The sequence below is a fragment of the Coturnix japonica genome, chromosome 7 (assembly GCF_054131305.1).
Source record: "Coturnix japonica strain WE chromosome 7, WE-NBRP24, whole genome shotgun sequence".
NCBI classification, from domain to species: Eukaryota; Metazoa; Chordata; class Aves; order Galliformes; family Phasianidae; genus Coturnix; species Coturnix japonica.
Window position 1 is genome coordinate 27,169,236 of NC_140669.1, and position 20,940 is coordinate 27,190,175.

Consider the following 20,940-nt stretch of genomic DNA (forward strand, 5'->3'; position numbering starts at 1 on the left):
CCTGGGCTGTGAGCTGGTGTTTCAGCTAGAAACTTCTAAGGCCAACAAAGCTGTTCATTTGCCAGCGCCTGGCTGCGTAATAGGTGTTTTTCATTTACAGTGCAATACAGTCTGTGTCATAAAGTGTATTTTCCTTTATAGTCTGTTAAACACTGCGATGCTCAGCAGGGAGCTGTGAAATTCCATCACATTTGATGGGAAAAGGGATGCTTTTAAAAGCTGCCTCCTGCAGCTTTCACCCCAATAAGCATTTTCCTCATTCCTCTGTTAATTAACATCCAGTTTTCCTTCCCGAACTTATTATCCAGTTCATTCCCTGCAACTTGCCTCCATCATGTTGCTCATCCATCCTCACCTTCCCCCATGCACCCACCACCTTCAAAACCACTTCTGCCTAAGAAAGCACAATAAGCCAAACTACCAGAGGGAAAAAGGGCAAGCACTACATGTCTGAGCCCAAGCTGCCCTTCCCAAGCAGGGTTCAGCCACACAAAGGGGTACCTCGTGCTTCCTCTACCCTCCCTTCTTCCCTCAGTGCATTGCTACTGAGCAACAGACAGCAAGGAACTCACCCCAAGGACTGTCTCAAAAGCACAACAGGACTCACAGTGATCTGACCCAGGCTGTAGCCCAAAAATCAGACTGTTTCCTGACTGCTCAAGGATCAGCACTACCCAGAGAGAGAGAGAGAGAGAGAGAGAGAGAGAGAGATGGTGTTCAAAACAGCTGGGCACCCCCACTTCTCAGTCCAGATGTCTCCTTGCCTCCTGTTTCTGAGGCAAGCAGCAGTCAGTATTTGCTCAGCATTAAGACAGACCATGCAGTACAAAAGAACACTCTTGTCAAATGCAAAGCACCCTTACCAAGCTGTTAAGACATACCCACAAAGAAATAGATGCTAGGTTTAGCAATAGACCAAAACAACTGGCCCAATAGCTGGCTCCCCTCTTAGGCCTCATTCCTCTCCCACCCACTCTCAGATGCAGGGGTGCAGATGCTCAGGTTTAGCCCCACGTGGATCTGGAATAGCACTGCCATCAGTGTGAAACTCTCAAGAACAGAAACCCTGGGGAAGGCACTGAGGTTCCTCCATCAGCTCACACATCCTGAAAGCCTCCTCTTACCCCATACATGCTTTCTGCACGCCATCTGGCTGAGCTGGGGCCTTCTTCAAGAGTAGGATATTGAGGTAGATCCCAGCACTGCTGGTACCCCACATTATGCACTGTCTGCAACAGCGAGATGATGAAAAGCCTCCTCCGTCCCACTTTTTTTTTTTTAATAAAATACCTAAATATTACATAAAGGATTCTTCTGCTGCCCTTATAACAGTTCCCAATTTGCAAAAGCATTTATATGAATGAGGCTGCAGCACAAACCAGAAGAAAGAATAAAACCCTAAAGCTCCTTTTCCGGAAGCACGGCTCAGATCAAACCCCACTGTGTGCACGCCAATCAGCAGAGACTTCCAGAACGGATTTACTCTGCTGCTCTGTCAGTGTTCTCTGGGAATATTACAGACGTCAGGAGATTTTTCTTGAAGCAAATCGTTACTTGTCCTTCAAAAAAGCACCTTACTTGATACAGAAGGATTTGGGATGGGAGGAGCTCCTAAACGGCAATCCTTGTTATTTCAGTTGACTTTGCATTTCTGAGCATTTTAGAGGGGTTGTACTTGGTAAAATGGGAATTGTTAACATCTGGTTAATAAAGACTACAATACCCACATCATTATACTTGGCACAGACCCACGATCAAGCACAAAAAATTACCATTTAAAAGATACAGTAGATAATTCAAACACCAACCATTCAAACTGTATGCTGCTTTGAAGAATATACTGCCCTATACTCTGTTGTACGGCTTCCAAGGAGCATTGCTCATTGCTATTTGCAGCTTCTGAAATGGGGGTGGCATTCTTCCTTTTTCCACGCAAGAAGTGACTATTGAGAAAACATGTTTTTAAATAGAAGGCTTCTTTATATCAATACTAAATGCACACAACTGTGACGGGAAGTCACTGTGGAACCAGCTCTCTCCATTTAGCTCTTATCTCATTGCTGTCTCTACTCCCTATTACAAAAAACATAAGGACATGGCTATACTTTCCTCAGCTCTCGACCTTTCTCTGTTGCTTTACTTGTTCAGAATCCCAGGAGGTCTTAGCATAAAAGATGTCCAAAACCAATTGGGAGCTTCATGCACGCTGCCCAAAGGTCTCCTAAACTTCTCATGCCAGAACCACCTTCGGCTGCAAGCAGGAAGAAAGGAAAGGCACAGGGGCAGTTTGCATTAGGGTGGATCAGGACAGTATTCAGATTCAGTCAGTTCTGCTCAAATTCCCTGGCACGTTCTCAGTCAGCGCTATGGAAAGTGCCACAGAACATATTCTGCTGACCCGACATTAAGGCACTTTTCACTCCACGTCTTCATCAAACTCTAGATAACAAAAATTCCTTCTGCCTTAGTTCCTAACGTTCATTTTCCTATTTCCTATTTCAGCCATTCCTGAGCAAGGAAGCTACAGGATCATAGAAATGGAAGGCAGCAATCAAGGCCTGGCAATGTAACCACAGTAGGAAATATACTGAGGGCTGTCCCCCCTCTGCAAACCACTGCAGAGTGTTTATGCATAGCCAAATTAGATATGAAAGGGCAAAACTGAACTGTTACTGAACAATGGGCTCCTTTGCAGCAGAAAGCCTAAGAAGCTGATGTATTTGGGAGGAAGAAGAGCAGCCTCACTGCAAAGCAAATGATTAACCGTGCAAGTCTAAGGAGACACTGAGAGCTTTCTTCCCGTAGCTGAGATGAGGCTGTTCTTTCCCAAAGCAAAGGGCAGCATTCTGTTTTACTGGCAACGCTGTTAGCTCTGTAAATTCTACTTTCAGCGTCTCTCTGAAGGGGTGGGTTTGCCCCTACCGAGAAAGTCAGACACAACCATGATGGAAGGTCGCCAGCGTGCATTAATCACCCACAATATACGGACAAGGTTGTAATTCTTCTACAGGTTGGCCAGACTGAGCCACTTGGGAATGCAGTGTTAACCTCCTGCAGGCAAGAGACAGTTAAAGACAAAAAAACAAAAAGCCACCAGAAGGTCATTCCTACAAGTATTTAACATTCCATGAGAAAAAGCCAACTTCCTTCTCAGCAGCAAAGAGCAAGCACTGCCTTATGTTTTCGGACACCCCCTAGAACTACCAGCTCACGTTCCACTGCTCCCTGCCTATCTGCAGGACTACAAAATACACTGCAGTATAAACTCATTGCGTAACAGAGCGCAACAAATTAAAGTATTTTTATTACATGTGGCAAGGAAGCAGACCCAGAGATCAGAGCGCCTCATTTCCATAGGTTGCCATGTTTTAACCATGTGGTGTTTTCGAGACCAACTCGTATACAGAAAGCAAAGCATTCGATTCAGATCCTCCCCTATTTCCCTTTAACCCCTTCCTGCTGCTCTCCGCAGTACTGACACACTACAACCAATGAAAATCCCATATGCGTTCCCCAGCTTTGCGGGCATTTACATGTGCGTTTTGATGGGGGTCACGTTCCTGGTAGTGAAACAAAATACCTGCCAATAAAGGAACTACAGGAATTACAAATACAGTGGAAATGTGATGCCAGAACACATCTGAAAGAATTTAGAAGCAGCGTAAGGATTACATTACACATTTGTTTAATTGCACCCTCTGTGCAGAAAAGACAACAATAGAACGTGGTAAAAGCAGAACAGGATTTTCCGCATTCAGCAACTCTTCCTTCCATTTTCCTTCCCCTGTCATCTCTGCACCAGAAACACTGAAATAGCCAGCATCGCTGCAGTTGTAATGACTTAACACCCACCTCAAGCACATACAGAAAAAGACTAATTTTGTAAGCTTCAGTGCTTTTAAATTATGTTTGTTACCATGAGAACTTGATTAAAATGCCACCTACAAGCTTGCAGAAAGAGGGAAAAACAACAACATCAACAACCAAAAATCTCCTTTTAATCAGCAGTAGTACACTTGCTGCATTGCAGCATTTTCACGAGCTCCACAACCTTCTGCAGTGAGAGGCAGCAGAGATGCCCAGATACGTTTTGCTGAATACCTTATTCTGGACAAAAATGAGCTGACGATATGATTGTCACCCACCACTATTCCAACACATTCCATTCAAGGAAGATAAAGCACATACAGACGTTCCATGTGTCCCATGTCACAGATCTGAAACTAGAAAATTACGTGCACATGCAAAGCAGGGGCAGCTCCATCAGCCACCTGCAACAACTGAGTATTTTTATGTGATCTGAGACAAATCAAAGCTACTCAAACGAGGTTAATTTACCTGCCGCTTAGTAAAGGAGTCGCCTCATGCAAGTCTTTTTAAGACAAGACAGACACGTTTACTTATCCACAAGAGAAAAGCTACCATTATTCTAATTAAGAAAAGAGCCAAATTGCATCCCATTTAAAATGAATTTTCCCATGAAAGACCAATCCCCTCTTGAGGATACCATCCATGTTACAGCAGACGGTCTCCTCTAAACGATTTCACATGAATCAGCCCAAAGAGCAGATATCTGTCACCACGGGAGGAGGGCATGCATCACACCAGAGACCAGGGCTGCCATGATCTAAGGAGGGAAATGCAAACAGCTGAAAGAAAGTGGGAAAGAATGGCCCTATGCCATGACCACGTTCATGTTTTGTCCACCTTGCTTTCTCTATTACTTTCTGCTAACTGCTGTGAACCTGGAATCCTGCTCCCATAGGGTTAAAAGAAGAACAAGACCAACGACATGATTATTCCTGACCTCCTGGTGATGAAAACAACATTCCTCTACTTTGCGTGCAAGGAAAAGACTGGCTTATTTTTCATAGACATGGATTTTCCAGGAGATTAATAACATTAGCAATTATAAGGCACTTTATTGAATAAAGAGATTTCCATTTTATTATCTACAGACTGCTGAGATTATGATTGTCTCACCTCTTCTCTGGATTAATGTAATTTATTATTTGCTGCAAATTCGCCCTCTTCCATTGGGCATTAGACACATACAGGATGCTAAAAGCAAGCAAAGGAGAGCCTGCATGCCACACTCATACAAATCTGCACCAGCAGAGGTGACCCACCATCACCGTCCCCACTGCTAAAACACACCACACTGCCTCCCTGCGCTTACACTGCTTGGTCTCCATAACCATTCACTAAGTGTTAGTTTATGTCATTAAGTGTCACTTTTTCCATTTGGAGGAATTCAAGGACACACCTTTGCTTCATCTGCTCTTCCATGTCAGACACTGTTCTGTCAGCCTGTCCCTCTGCTGCCATCTGTCACACAGCAACACAACGTAACAGTATTGGTGGGACAGTTTAACCTCTACTGCCATCCCACCTACATCTGCCTCTGATGCTGTGGGCCAACATCATAAAATAGGAGGCAGTACTTTCAGAGCAGCCCTTGTTTATGTTCTTATAGTAATGAGGATCTTCCCCAGGACAGAACAGCTCTACATCTGAGGCAATGAGCTGCAAGATCAGAGTTCAGTCCAGGCTTCTGCTTTTCACCTGCTCTATGACCTTGAACTTATGAATAAATAAGCCCGTGCTTCAGTTCTCCCATCTGTAAAACATGAATTATCACATTCACGCTGTCCGTAACTCGCCTGTTTGTGCTGCAAATCCTTCAGGGCGAGGGCTGTCTCTTTACATCTGCGTGAGGATGCTCTGGCTCCCACCCAATGTCTTCATATCCAGATTTCAGAAAGTTTTGTTCAAGGAAGGACACTAACCAGACACAGCATCTGCCTGGAGGAAGCACGACAAACTTTTTCATGCAGCAACCCAAAAGGAGAGGACTGCAAACACGGGCCTCTGACATCAGTGCTTGAATAGGTCCCTGAGCATGTTGGAGAAGCAGAGAGGACCAGGACACAATGTGCCTCCTTAAATACTCTGCAAAAAGAAGAGCCTGGAGCTTTGGATGTTCAACTCATCTGGTCCATGAGAGCCCAATAACTCTGCTCTGGCCCCTGGTCATGCTAAAAGAGACCCTTAAAGCCCTTGCTATCAAGAATACCCCCAGTTCAAAACCTGTATGTGATGTCTCAGATGAAGGCTGCAGCCCATCCACCACATTAAAGAGTCTCTGCTGATAATACTAATGTAAAAAACAAAAGAAAAAGGAAGTTATTCCACGTCTGTAAGGCTGCTGGCCTGATCAACTAGACTGCCTGATCAACTAGACTTCCCATAACACTTTTCCCCCTTTTTCCTTTGGTGATCTATATAAAGCTTTCTGCATTTCTTCTGATAGCTGCTCATTTCTACAACTCCTTTCACAAACAGCTGCTTTTGGTAGCAATTAAAAATGTGATATGTTGAAGTGCCAGAATCCACAAGTAGTGCCATAAATCACAAGGTATGCACACAGTCCCTGCTTCCAACCTCTCTCCACAGCTACGTAACAGGTCCTTAAAATTTCTTCCTGACATTAAAGCAGCACTGCCAACCTTCAGCTTGATTCCATCAGTTAGTTCAGCTGAAGATGTGTCAGTGTTCCCACAACCCAAAAATACTTGCTCCCTAATTGTCTCATTACGCTTGTGCTCCGGTTGCCTGTTCCTGCTGTCTGCTGTGTCTATCCACACACATCTCTGTGAATCACACTGGCCAACTGCTGCCACGTTTGACAGAAGACACTCAGCTCCTACCTACCACCTTTAGGAACTCCACAGATGGGTAGAAGAGATGAAAGACTTGAATGCCTCTGTGGATGGAGATATAAGTAGAAGAGCTCAGCCCTTATTCCTCTTGCCATCCTGGACACCAACCTACATTGCCAAATACCACCAATCATTTTAACTTACAAAACAGTTTAATTCACAACAAACTACACCCAAATCAGTATGAAGACTCAACTTCAGGTATTTCAAAGTGGATTTCCTCTGAAAGATATAGAAACATTCGAGCTGCAGAAGGAACGCTGCACCAGATCTTCCTCACTTTGTTCAGGCCGGAAGAAAAAATAAAGGAAGCTTATATGGTTTGATTTGCTATTGTATTTCAACTAGCAATAAAGATTCTGCACCTGGGGGGGATGGTGTCTGATTCCATTTTAGGGCAAACCTTCAGATTAATTTTTAATGGAGCTGAGCTATTTTGTCCATTTCAGTTATCTGCTGCATTGGTCAATATGTAGAATACAGAGCCACAATGGTAACTGGACCGTCATTGAATTAGCAAAACATATTCCTAATGGAAACCATGCTGATCCGCAGAGAGACAGAACTGGTGTTGTGTATTTCCTAACTCTCAGTACACTGGATTTTAAGAAGAAAAAGAGCAAAAAACAACCCACAAATAAAACAGAATTAGACCCCTAGCTAGCTGCATAATGTATGTGTTTTCATGCCGCTACGTCCCAAGTGAACTGCAACACGTGAGCACTGATTTCCATCTATGATTTCCCAGCATGAACTGCAGGGTCTCTTGGCTGGCAATTAAACCGGCAAACATGGTCTTACCAGCATGTTGCCTGCTTCTCACATCTCTGTGTCTCTCCCTACATCTGACTGTAAGCTCTGCAGGCTCTGGAATAACTCCACTGTTGGAGCACAGAGCAGCTAACACAACAGTGATCTAAGGCAGACTTGGACACCTAGTTACTAATATGGTGCTTAGAGCACTGAATCGCAGAGCGTTAACAAGAGTCACAGCAAAAGCTGCTGCACACAGTAGCTGGCTCCCAGGCACGCTGCCATTAACCCTACACTTGATCCTGCTGCGTCTAATTCTGCTTTCATTCCATTCATAAAGTGGAAGCAAACTCCTTCTGTGTTCTTAACATTTTTCCCAGCAAAATTATATAATTGTATAAGCAAGGACTTTTTTTTTTCCTGCACAAGAAGGCTCTAGCTGAAAGAAGGATACCAGGGAGTTAATACAGCATGCCACAGAGGAGTCTTACAGACACAAGGAGGGGTAAGACTATCAACTACTTGGTAAGAAAGGGATGCTGACTGAGAGCCTTGAGACGCCCCACACATGGCACACAAACACAGCAAAAGGCCTAACAGGCAAACTTACAGCTTTATTACAGACGTCCTGGAGCCTTCTGATACCCAATTTGATGCTGATTTGTAAAACAAGAGAAAGAGCTGTGTCTCTAATGTCAAGCTCTCCCTTAACATGCGAAGCCCCCGGCAGAGCAGGCTCCTGCACTGTTACCCCTCTCCCTATGCAGTTCTTCCAGCTGCTCAGCATGTCAGAGCCAGAGAACGGACTGATTCATAACTTCCTGCTTCAGAAGGAACCCGAGTCTCAGAGGGGTTAGAAAGGAGGGAAAAAAATGACTCATCTTAAGGATGACAACTAGAATAGTTTCTGGTCACGATTATGAAGAGTTTTCTTTCATCAGCTGTGCTGGAAAGAACATTATGATTCAAACATCTGTTCTTCTCATAAGCTTCACTCCTCAACACAAATGAATCCACGCCTCTCACAAACCCCTCTCATGCCAGAACGCTCACAGCACTCCCATTACTCCCACTAACTGTTTCAGAAGCATGTTTACTAACATCACTGCTTACGCCCAGTAACTCAGCCCTTAACTCTGGGCATCAGGTATTCTAGCACTAAGTCCAAAGGGGCCAGGACTGCTGAAGCAGCTGGTGATTCGTGCTACAGGACACTCAAAACTACGTTCTTTTGTGGGATCATTTTTTCTACGGTGCTATAGCAGGCAGCAGTGACACCCAGCCCCAGCACTGATGTGAGAGCAGATCTCTGTTCCCTGCCATGCACTACATAGAAGACTTAAAGGGAACTCAGCACTAGGAAACTATGTGAAAATTCAACATTAGTACACCAGCCTGCTTCATGAGCTGCAGGAAGCACTATGTTGATTTTACTGCCAGAGAACCAAAAGAAAATATGCTTCTCAACTGCTCTGAGTTTCCATGTGAGCAAGAAACATCAGCTCTCCTTCCTTATTTTCACTCTTCAGTAATACAGCACAGCAGTGAGAAGGTCTAGGGCTGGTGCCAGCTCCTGATCATGACAAAAGCAATGAGCACAAGCTGCAATGCACAGAACAGTGCAGCTTCCCTTTCTCACCAAGCTCGTCCCGCAAACCAACCTGTCACCATTCAGCACTATACAGGAGAAAGGAAGAAAGACATTTTCCCCTTCTCCTCCAGGCCCTCTGTCACCTCTTGGGCCCAGGGAGCCAGTGAGCTGCTTACCAAAAAGCTGCAGCAAGTCATGTCATCTCTGCCTGTCAGTCCCTCCCTGAGTCCTGCTTGTGGGCTGTAAACAGGTTTGAAGCATCTAGTGACTAGTGACTCAGCCTGAAAGGTAGGACTATTAGTAACACTAGCACCATCATCATCGCTATTTGCTAGTGACAGGGGACATTCTCCTTCCTTTCCATTGCTTAACAACCATGCCTGAGGCCTTTCAAAATGCAGCAAATGCTGATGATAGCAGATAAATACAAGTAAGACGGTGTTCTGCTGTTCTGGCTTTTGTTCAAAACAGGCGTTTTCAAAGGAGAGTGCAGAAAATGACTATTAAGATCACAAGAAAGGAGGAAAGAGGCAGGTTGATTATACAATCAATAACAGCACTCCCTTCAAAGCGAGAAGAAAGTAGACTGATGACAAAGGATAAACACAGAGGAGAAAAAAAACAAAGGCTGGTTTTGTGCAAGAACACTGCGGCCATTGACAAATTTCAGCTGGAAGCCAGGGAGAGGTTTCTAGCTCACAGCGCAGTTGCAGAACAGCCCCACTGGTCAGTAAAAGACTACTTTTAAGAGGCTGGGTGCTGCTGAAGGAGGGCTGGATGCCATGCTGGAAGTGAGACCCAGTGTGCCAAGTGCCTTATTCAGCCCTTCCAAAGTTGCTCAGTGGAGATGCCTTCTTGCAGCTCTCCCAGTGCTAAGCAGGAGATACACAAGCCAGCAGCAGAGGCACAAGCCAGCAAAGAAGGCAGAGCCAGCAGGGGCACAAATGTTCTGAGCATGCTGCAGGTCCACCTCGCTCCCACGTTGTGCGTAAACACACAATACAGCACCATTAGAGAGCCACACTGCTTTTGAAGCCAAGCCTTCAGCTGTAAATGCTAATAACAGGCTGCACTGACATCACAGCTCAGCAGCGTGAGCTCTGTCACCCTTCTGCAGCCCTCTGTGCCACTTTGCTGGTTGTGTCCCTTACCCAGCCCACCCAAGCCCAGCCTCGGCGATGCCTTTGCACAGGATGCACAGGGACAAGCTCCTTTCCCCAAGCACTGACCACCTTTATCACAGCTTTCCCCATCACCCACTTGCTGATCATTTTTTTGTGCTAGTTTTCACTGCTGTTTTTAGTCTTTATAGGGACAAAGGACAGCTAATGCTCATGAGATGTTATCATCCCATCACTGATGCAGTGAACCTGCACAGAAAAACCTTAGTTCCAATGAACAAGCCTTTCCCTCTCTTTCACTTTAAACTCATTTCCCCTCTTCTTAAAATGCCTGAGCAGCACCAAAAGGCTATAGGGTGCTCCATGGTCTTCTCCTTACTTTAGGAGCAATAATTCAGTCTGGTCAGTTAAATACGGGGCATGCAGAGACTGCTTAAACCCAGCAAAGCAGATGTCTGAGGATTTATTTTATCACCAGCGGAGAAATGGTGACCACAACGAAACTGCCTGTTACTTTAAATCTACAAAGCTAATTTAAGCCTCCATTTCGTACTCACACATGGCTGCAAGGGTACTTCAGGGCCATGGGAAAATTCCTGAAGCATACAGGATCAGTACAAGCAGCGCCGTGCTGCCCCAGGGCATGCCAGGAGCTGAGTGTTCCTTCCCAAAGTGCTGGCACATCCTCAGGCACATTGCTGCCACCAGAAAACCCCCCTGGATGTTTAGGGTTAGAACATGTCTAAGCAAGTGCAAATGCATGCAGGGTGGGAGAAGCCTGTGTCCCTCTCCAGCAGGACATCCCTCAGGGACACGAGAGGCTGCCACACACGGTCCTCATTTTGCTGTCAGGTCTGTGTTGATGTAGATTGCCAGAGAGCTACTTGTGCTTCATACGCCCTCAGAACTTACAAGGACTAATCTGATCCCTGATAGACATTTCCTTCCAACTCATTGGGCCAGGACAGACTGAAGGTAGACATAAACAAGGAGGTCATTCAGGAAATGGGCAGATTGATGGGTTTGTAAAAGCTCAAAAATTCCAAAATCAGCCTTGTACCCAACAAATACACTTATATATACACCAGTGCACATGTGTACATTCACCCAGATACCTGATCTCATGCTACCAAAGTGTTTTTTCATTCTGTAGTATCACTTGTCTTCCATTCAAGTTGTGTTGGATACTTGTACTGATTCCATCTGACCGGCAGCCCCAGCAGCATGGCAAAGGCTGCCCAGTGGGACTAAGGTAAATGCATGTGGCTCACAAAAGAGCAAAACAAACCAAAGAAATTTAACGACACTCTATAACTCCACAGTGCATTCTTTATAAACAAAATCACTGCCACTCTTTTCCAACATCAAAAAACAGTACCTTGCATAATTTCAATCAAACAGTGTTCCGAATGATCTGCTCACTGACTGATGAGTATCAGTCACCATTAACTGCTCACCATTGCTCTGCAAAACTCTTCCCAGATTTTCAGTAGCTCAGCACAGGGCATGCTGAACCAGAGCTGGGTGCAGCAGCGCTGTCACCTCTTTCAGATGCTCTCCTACAGTATCAACACCACTTCAACACTCTCCACCCTCAGCTGTAAGCAGGTCCTCGCTAAGCCAAAACAGGAAGGCAGCTCCATAGGCAATGGGCGCAAGGGCTCCCATCAGACACAAGAGGCTTTTAAAATAACAAAACAAGGAGGGAACTCAAAAAACAAGCACAGACAAAAACACAAGTGGGAACTAACCCCAGAAAAATAAAGTGTTCCAGGAGTTATAGAAGTTTTCTTGCTCTTTTCTCAAGTCTCAAGGTCTGGTGAAGCAGCCTCCTTGTGGAAGTATACTAGCAAGAAGAAAGGTCATACCTGTTCAAGCAGATGATAGGGTGCTCTGTGTGGTTGTTAAACAAGGAAAACTCTCTGTTCCTATAAAAAAAAACAGAGAGAGATACACACTCTATTTAGTCCCTGTTCAGTTAGTTCAGCACAAACTCAATACAGTAAGGACTGAGATGCTACCTACTTACACAGCAGAGGCCTGAAGCCTTCTCTCCTTGATGCACATTAAATAGCAGAGGTTACACCACAGACATCATCACTAACCCCCCTCTTTCATTCTGTGAGAAATGCTTGGGCAGTAACAGCCAACCATCCCGTTCAAGCAGCCTCTCGTTTGTCCTGCCTACACACCTGCTCCCCTATTGCAGGTCTTCCAGCAGAATACACTGGGCAAACACTATGGATGCAAAGAGCAGCCTGAGATTGAAATAGTCACTGTCAGTGAGAAAGGTACCATCAAAGGTGTATGATGGGGACTGCTGGTACTGCCACCTGCCTTTAAGGCTGCCTCTCATTTGCTTTTAACTTCAGAAATTTTAATCAGACTCTCCTTCTTTCACACAGAGATCTCCTTGCCTGTACCACAATGCTTGCACAGGGCTGTGCTAGATGCAAAGCTTCACCAGTTTGCCCAAGCAACACCCAGCAAGAAATGAATGATTCTGCTGCTTAGAAGGGGAAGATTTCAGACAATTCTGACAGCAAATAAAGGGAGAGCAACTACACCAAAACACTGCAGAGGCTGTCAGTTGACTGTACCATCCACTTACATGCAATAATTAGTGACATAAAACAAGCTACATGGAACTGCAGCTCCAGCTACCGTCAATTCTAACCCCCATGGGATGAAGAGGAATGTTAAAATAAGCTAATTAAGTTTGCTGGGCTCAGCAGAAAGATTGATGTTCTTGACAGCTGAGCACTTGGAACTGCAAGTCCTAGCAGCCCTCCGAAACAACACCTATACAAACAATGCTGTGCAGCCCATGCCCAACAAGGTGGCTCTTGGAAGGGCTAAACACGGGGCAGCAGCATTCAGCATTGGCACAGACACACCTGCAGCAGGCAGAGCAGGTGACCAGACAGCATTTTAAGGAACATACAAGAACAATAATCATCTCAGTACTTATACACAGTCATTTATCACACCAGCATTGAACACACACTCCAGTTGCCCAAACTGAAACCTCAATCAACTCTCTGATGAAGGTCTACCACAATAAATGTGATTTTAGCCTGCAGCTGAATATCAAACATACCAGACAAACAAAATACAGCCTGCCAGAAGCAGGAAGCATTTTTCTGCCCCAGGAATTTGCTGGGGACAAGCTGTAATCAGCAACCCCACCTCCTCCTGACCAGGATGAACACGAGACATTTCAGAGAGTCTCCCCCAAGGAAACAGGAGGGACATCAACCCACAGAGCAGAGCTGGCAGCTCCAGACTCAAAGCATTTATCCGGAAAGCAAGAAGTTAGCATTTAAGTGCATGTAAGAATCTGGTTCCACTGACATGAATGGAGCTTTTTACCTTCTCTGAGCATCTCCTAGTATCATAGTGCAGAAAGCACTAGAAAAGCTTTTTTTTGTGTGTGTGCAAATATGCCTATAATTTATATTTTTTTTGTCCCTCTTGCTTCAGACAGAAGCTCTCAAAGAATTTGTCCCAGTGAGAAATGTACTGAAACTGGCAGGCCTTACACCAGTCTCATGCTGTGATGAAGGGACATGTTGACCCACCAGTTTCAGCATCATGGGGGATGGCACCTGGTCTGCTCAGAATGCTGCTTTTCCAGAGGGACGTGGCCCAGAACCAATGAGCTGCATTTCACTAATAGGAAGCTGCAGAACACATCTTTTGGTCTATTTGTTCCGTAGAATAAAGCACCTGTCTTGCTCAGAGATGTGGATGCTCCATCCCTGGTGACATCCAAGGTCAGACTGGACCAGACTCTAAATAACCTGATGGAGCTGCAGGTGTCCTTGTTCACTGCAGGGGAGTCAGACTACATGGCCTTTAAGGGTCCATTCCAACTCAAATGACTGTGTGCTATTTCTCCTCCTTTCAGTTTCGGGGCTTTTTCCAAAGACTGCCAGGTGACCTACCATGCAGTTACTGCAATGAGGATTAAACATATTATTTTCCTATGCTGTTCTACCTCCACCCCCCCAAGCAACATACGTTGCTTCCATTCCAGCCCCTCTGCCCAAGGCCCAGCTCTGCCTTGGAGTGATCAGCTTCATCCCGCTTCTAAAGCTATTAACTCTCCTGTCTGGGAGCTTGTCTTTTGCTCCTCATTCCCCCAGAGCAGTTTGCAAGCAATGATAAAACCTAAATTGCCACAAATTACTTTTAAACATTTCATGTTTTGCACAATAATGCATTATACACGACAGTCTGCAAACACCACGGCTGCAAATGGATCCGATCCATTAGCACCAAAGGTTGCCATGTCGCTTTTTCCCTTTTGAGTATCCTCTCTTCCATTTCCTCAATGTTTTCCTTCCAGCAACAGAGCCTTCAAATAATAGAAATGTTCCTTTTCTATCCAGCTGGCCTGGAAGAAGTTTTAATGCTGCAAAAATGAGCAATACCACCCCAAATTTATTTATTCCAAACGCTAATTAATTGCTTCTGTGTTACAAATGACTGGATTACTCTTAACGCTCCTTAATTCCCATAGTTTAAGTAGCACCGCTTGTCCAACAGCCACAGAAATCTCTCCTTTCCACTATACTAATCCACATCACATTTTTCAGTCTGTTAAATAAATGTAAAAACCCTACAACTTGGAACAAGTCGTTTTGCAGAGAAAAGCATCCCAAGACTACTGCTGCAGGTCGGGGTGGCTCATGGCCACAGAGGAGCAGACAGTCAGAACCAAAGCTGATGGGGAGATGGAGATGGGAAAGATTAAAAGCTCTCCCAGCATCCAAGAATCTTGGGTAAGTGGAGCCTGAAATATGCTGCAGACAGGAGACACTGTTCAATCATTTATGGAAATCAAGGTTAGCAGTGTCAGCACAGTTGGCTGAGGAGGAAAGTTTCCTCATCTTGGCACAGAAATAACTTGGCTATGCTAGTGGCTGCCAGTAAGGAATAAAGAAAGGAAAGAGAAGGACAAGGAAGGCAAAGGATAAAACGAGCGCAGCAATATTTTCACAGCTTGCACACAGCAGCCCAGCGAGGACCCTGAGGGGGTTTATGTTTCAGGAGCCTCAGAGATGGAGACAATTGCTACATTTGATGAAAATATACGCTGTCTGGGTTTTACAAATGGTGTCTCCAATACTGCGTATGATTTTCTAACTAGCAGGAAAGAAATCATTCTGCCAACAATTACTGTTGAGCAAAGGACCACAAGGAACTGGGGCCTGGAACACCTCTTGTACAAGAAAAGACTGAGTAACCTGAGTGTGTTCAGCCTGGGGAAAAGACCAAGGGGGATCTGACTGATGTTTATAAACATCTAAATGAGGTGGGAGGCAAATGGATGAGGCCAGGCTCAGAGGTGCCTAGTGATAGGACAAAGAGCAGTGGCCTAAAAACTCAGCGTAGGAGGTTCCATACTAACATGCTGCAGAACTTCTTTACCATAAGGGTGATGGATCACTGAAACTCTATTATTTCTTGAGGTCCCTTCTGACCCCTGAACTTACATGATTCGGTGCTTTTGCCCTCCTCACTGGCACTGACGTGCCATCAACACCGCATTTCTCTTAACTACAGCTTCCTTGCTTTGTAGATGCTCAGTGAAGACAGGTCTAGGGGCTGTTTCAGTCTTGTCGAGACAAATTTTCATGCATACTGCTTGAAAGATGTGTCACCTGCTATTTTATATCTATAATTTATTGCATAATGAGTCCCCATAAACTCTTACAATAGCTTAAGAGACTTGTAAAGTGAATTGCTAGCCTATTTTTTCTGAGTTCATCAGCAAAGCAAGAAGAGCTCGGGTCACCAAGTTCCCCCAGACTGCACTGTCTCGGTCTCAGACTCCACTAGATCCACAGCCCTATCAGGCTTCCTCCAGCCAAAGATTTGGCCTCCAGGAGAAGGGCTGCATAAGACCCTGTTAAGTGAGAAATGCTGGCATAGCAATGTCTCACATAGTTTGCCATTTGCTTTAAGAAACCTCAGCTATTTCAGACACCCATTAAACTGCTGTGTTTAAAAGACGCATCTTCAGAGGCTTGAGAGGAAAAGCTCATTGGACTCCTTGTCAGAAAAGAACTGCTTGCTCCACACTTGGGTCTAGCACTCTCACACACACTCCTCCCATACCAGGAAGCTGGAGACCTGTCCCATTCAATATAACCTGACATCTCACCAAGACTTTGCCAGACACCACTAAGTTTGTAAGATACAATCATAACTCTTTTTTTTTTTCCCCTAAAGGAACAGCAGAAAAAAAACCCAACATACTTAGAATTAACGCATACGTACCTTACTAAACAATGCATCTGATCATTCTTTGTACTAACAGTACTTCCTAAACCAAGCCCACAGCCTTCAGTAAGCTCATGGATGCAAAACCAAAAGCATGTGTTGAAATGAGCTCCGTTCCCAAACAGAGCTCTTGGGGTGAGAGAAGCCAGCACATGTCAAGACTGCAGGGGGCTTTGTCTCAGTCCTAGGTGACAGACACCATCAACAGAGAAAATCACACGTTACCCTTCACGTATGTACACAAGCCCTGACATTCATGCTGCTGTGAACCAACAGCAAGTCTTTCTCTTACACACTGTGCTAATTTGGAGGAAGGCATGAGGAGGGAGGGAAGGAAGGAGAGGACTGAGGGGTGAGACAAAGTGCCATAACAAAGCAAGGAAATGGTGAATGATGCACAGCCGAGCAGTGCCACTAGGAGATTTGCTAAGTACAGATCCAGGGAAGCTGAAGATACACTGCCCAGAGCAGGTTCACACTGCCTACAGTGATGCTCCAAGAACATGCTTCCACCCAGCACAACGAAGGCATATTCTTGGTTGCTCTTGTTGAGTCCTGTCCTATCAGAGCAGTGGGAGACGCAGAACAGGGGGAAAGCAACATCAACAGTCCCACACTAGACTCTGCTGCTCCCATTTCCAGGCTCACTTACAGACATAGGCATGTCCTCCCAGCAGTACTCAGGAGCACCAGAAAAGGCACAGCCACATGGGTTGGGGCTGTACTGAAGCTGGAACAGACATGGCAAAGGCTCTGCCTTACAAAGAGCAGCACAGGAGTCTTCCCCGTTACTGCAGCTCTCAAGCCGGAAGGGTCTTTCTGCAACTGAGGAATGAGGAAAGACATGAGAGGGCTTAGAAAGCAAGAGGTACTTGGCTCCATCCTCCTGAATGAGGCTCCTCTTCAAAAGCACCAATTTTACTCATCCTGCAGACTTTGCTAAGTTCTACAAGGCAGGCAGAACATTTTCTAAGTACATCTTATACCCAGAACTCAACAGTATTTCTCAGAGGTGTGATGGAAGCATCAAGACAGACACAATAAAAATATGTCACTTTTTTTGGCTTGGCTTCAGTTTGCTTTTTCTTGCCAGCGTGATATTATACAACGTAAAGTGTAATTCAAACTTCAGAAGACGGCTCTGATGAAAAAGTAATAAAATCCCACTTTACAGGTTTTTAAACTGCAAGAATATCTTGTGGGTCGTTGAATAAGCTACTTACTACCTGAGGGGAAAACCGCAGTTACTGAGCTCCTGCTGCTCTACGCCAGTATAAGGAGGCCCAACTACAGAGAGAATCAGAATCATCTGAGTTGGAAGGGACCTTTAAAGGTCATCTAGTCCAACTCCCTTGCAATAAACACAGATATCTACATCCCAGCATTATCTTGATGCTGTGCAGTGCGTAATTCCATCCTCCTGCATAACCAAGCACAGCCTCTTGCCTGTGGATAAGTTACCATGAGGCACACTATGCCTGAAGAGCTACAGCTGAGGAGCTGCTGCATCTCCAGAGTTGCATGGGGAAGCCACCTTCATCTGCAGCTGGTCCACAGGTTCCTGAAATCAGCTGGCTGCGTGTTATCCAATTTGTCACCATCCTGAGTTAACTTTATGGAGCAGAGAACAGGCTGTGCAAATTGAGCAGTATCCATGGCAACCAAATTTGAGCTGAGGATTTGCACTGAGATGGATGTATTTGAGAGAAAGAAGCTCAAAGCACCAAATGAGATAAGGGACACAGGAGACACTGACTACAGCATGGATCAACTGTGACATGAACACCACCGGAGATGCCCAAGGTAAATGTGAATAGCATAAAACCATGGCCAGAAAACCAGTACCTGCGTAGACAGATTGGAAACATACATGGCAGGGCCAGAAGCACAGGCCAGCAGGCATTCCCTGTCTTTTCCAGGAGATGTTTTGCTATCACACCTTGAATTTCTGCTGCTTCACCACATTTCACAGCACCTCAGCTGAGCACTGACCACATTCTCTGACACTTTGAGGAAGCTTTCCTGGCACACATGAAAGGAATCGCATCACTTTGCTGTTGGCTATACTGCCAGTCCTCTTTTGCACACATCCCAGTAGTATGCACGCTTCCACAACCGCAGAGCTAAAGGTCCCAGAGGCTTTAAGCCTTTCATCTTCTAAATCACCCCTAAACTGCTTATCTCTGTTAGCAATCTGGAATGCACAAGTTGTCCATCCGTCACAGGGTGAGTGGGAATTATGGCAAGCAAAGTCATTCAGTACATAAGTACTGGGAGCTTTTTACTCACTTTGCCAGGGTTTTGGGCACATTGGCTGCTATTGCTGCCTTCAAGCCCACACTGAAACACCTAAAGGCTCAACACACAGCACACTCCGGTATCCCAGTACAGCCCCTGCATGCTGACAGCAACCTAATGGGGCTATGGCACAGCAGCTTGGGAATGGGAAGCAGGACAGCCCAGCAGGCAACTGCCTCCTCCAGCTTCAGCACTGGGGAAGCTCTGAGGTATCCCTACTGTGCTCACAACAAGGTATCAACAGGCTGGATTTCAAGCTCGGTGAGTGCCAGCCGCCCTCTCTTACCAGGGCAGGGGAACTAGAGATCAGGAGCTCACCTGGCCTGCAGCAGGGACCTGCAACAAGAGATAGCTTAGGAAAGGGCAGGGAAGGACAGCAGTCCCTGTGGACAGAACCATCTCCACATTGTTGAGTGGACAATCTAAGTAAGGTATCTGTCAGTGTTAAGATACAACTGTCCCAAGCCATCTGCTTAACTCTGCTGCAGGAGCACTCTGCTGGCAGCCAGAGTGATGAGAAACACGCCTCCACGTGCCATCGTTGTTTGACCTCCACAAAACCACTCCTAGCAGAAGTAAATGAGCTAACATGCATGCCTTTCCACTATGCAATAAGAAGCAAGGACACAAGCAGTAGCAACCTTCAACAGGACTTGTGTCCTTCTCACTCAGACATAATCTATCCTCAAATATTTACCAACACTTCATTTTTTGCTTGACCAGAGTCTGTGCTCATGCAAGCAGACTATCTCCCCCAGCCCAGGACTGCTCTGGCTGTGCACTGCTGAAGCAACCACACCTGCAATTAAATTCCTGCCTTGTGGCAAAACTAGTGACCTGCTGGTGACTTAAGTAAATGAGTAACGCCTCATGCCAGAGAGAAACTGATACCAGGATCAGCTAGGGAGAAATGTTCCTACCATGAAACAGGAGCAAGAAGAAGTGTTGTTTGCCTGACAGCAGGCCAACTGGTGGAGGACTCAGTGACGCTTAGGAGAGATGGATCCCACAAGTGCCACAGGAATATGGCCCCCAGAGGTGGAACATAGGAAAAATGTCTGAGGAGACTGAAGAACTTCAGTCCCTAAAATCAAGTAGTTCTTAATTTTGTATTTAATAAATCAATAAAGCATTAGCCCAAACTCTTCTCCGGCACTGCCTGCTACAGGAAAGCCCCTGCTTGTTGGCAGCAGGGCACCGGAGGGTTTGGCTGATGGAGTTTCAGACACAGTCTGGTCTTAGTGCATGCAAGCAACAAATCTGTCAAAGAGCTGTTGGGACAAGGCAGAGAGCTGCCACAAAACAGAAATGCAAGCTGGGGTGGAGGCTCCAAAGCATGGCTCATATCTCTCCAAAACAGACATGTAAGCAATCACTGGTCCCTGAGTATCACACCACTATGGTCAGCAAGCCAATTGCCCTCCATTGCACGGTTGGTAAACCAAGTCTGGAGCCAGGCTGGCAGCTGATAGCTGCAACTCCTCCATTCCCCTAGGGCCCACAGCATGCACTTACCAGCTCCCCTACCCTGCTGGGCTGAGGGGATGCACCCCACAGCTTCCTGCCGAGCTCCCAGCCAGGCTCAGCACCAACCAGCAGCAGCATCTGCCACCTCCATCACTAGTGGCACAGAGGGCCAGCCTCGCAGCTGGGAGCAGCAATCATGCTTCCCAGCTGTGTTTAGGCTCCGTGGGCACTCAGAAGCATATCCCGGCACTAATCTACTCTGCCTGTCTGCTGGGCTCTCAGGAGAGAACTCCTCCTTTGCTTCCACAAAGCTTTCTGCTTAAGAAATGGGCAGCAGGGGTGGAAGCAAACAACGCACCCATAAATAAAACTAAAGACAAGTCCTGCTGCTGCCCATTGGATCGGTGACATTTTTCCCATCTCTCTTTTCATTTAAATTTGCAGATTCCTTTTGTTTCTGTTTCACTTTTATAAAGTAACACTCGCTTTGCCCACATGCCAGTAAATGGGCAGGCAGTGCAGTGTCCCCAGGGCATCAATGCCAGCAGCAGCCAAAGTCCAGGCTGGGTCCATACCCTGTAGCCTCAACTCATGGGCTTTACTGACACAAGGCTTTTTAGCTGAAGAGTTTACTATGAGGGCTCTCTCGTGTAATGTATATGTATTCCAACCTGTTGTTTATTTGAAAATTCTGTAG

General features: G+C 45.7%; 1 protein-coding gene across 50 annotated transcripts in view; it reads right to left on the reverse strand.

Moving 5' to 3' along the window:
• Window positions 1-20,940, reverse strand: part of MAP2 (microtubule associated protein 2) — a 186,282-nt gene that overhangs the window by 71,350 nt on the left and 93,992 nt on the right. For 36 of the 50 annotated variants that reach the window (XM_085553558.1, XM_085553560.1, XM_085553543.1 and 33 more), the window contains one exon: window positions 12,056-12,115. The exons of the other annotated variants lie outside the window; for them this stretch is intronic. The gene's annotated coding sequence lies outside the window, so the exon portion shown is untranslated. The remainder of the gene's footprint in view (window positions 1-12,055; window positions 12,116-20,940) is intronic. 50 annotated transcript variants of the gene reach the window in all.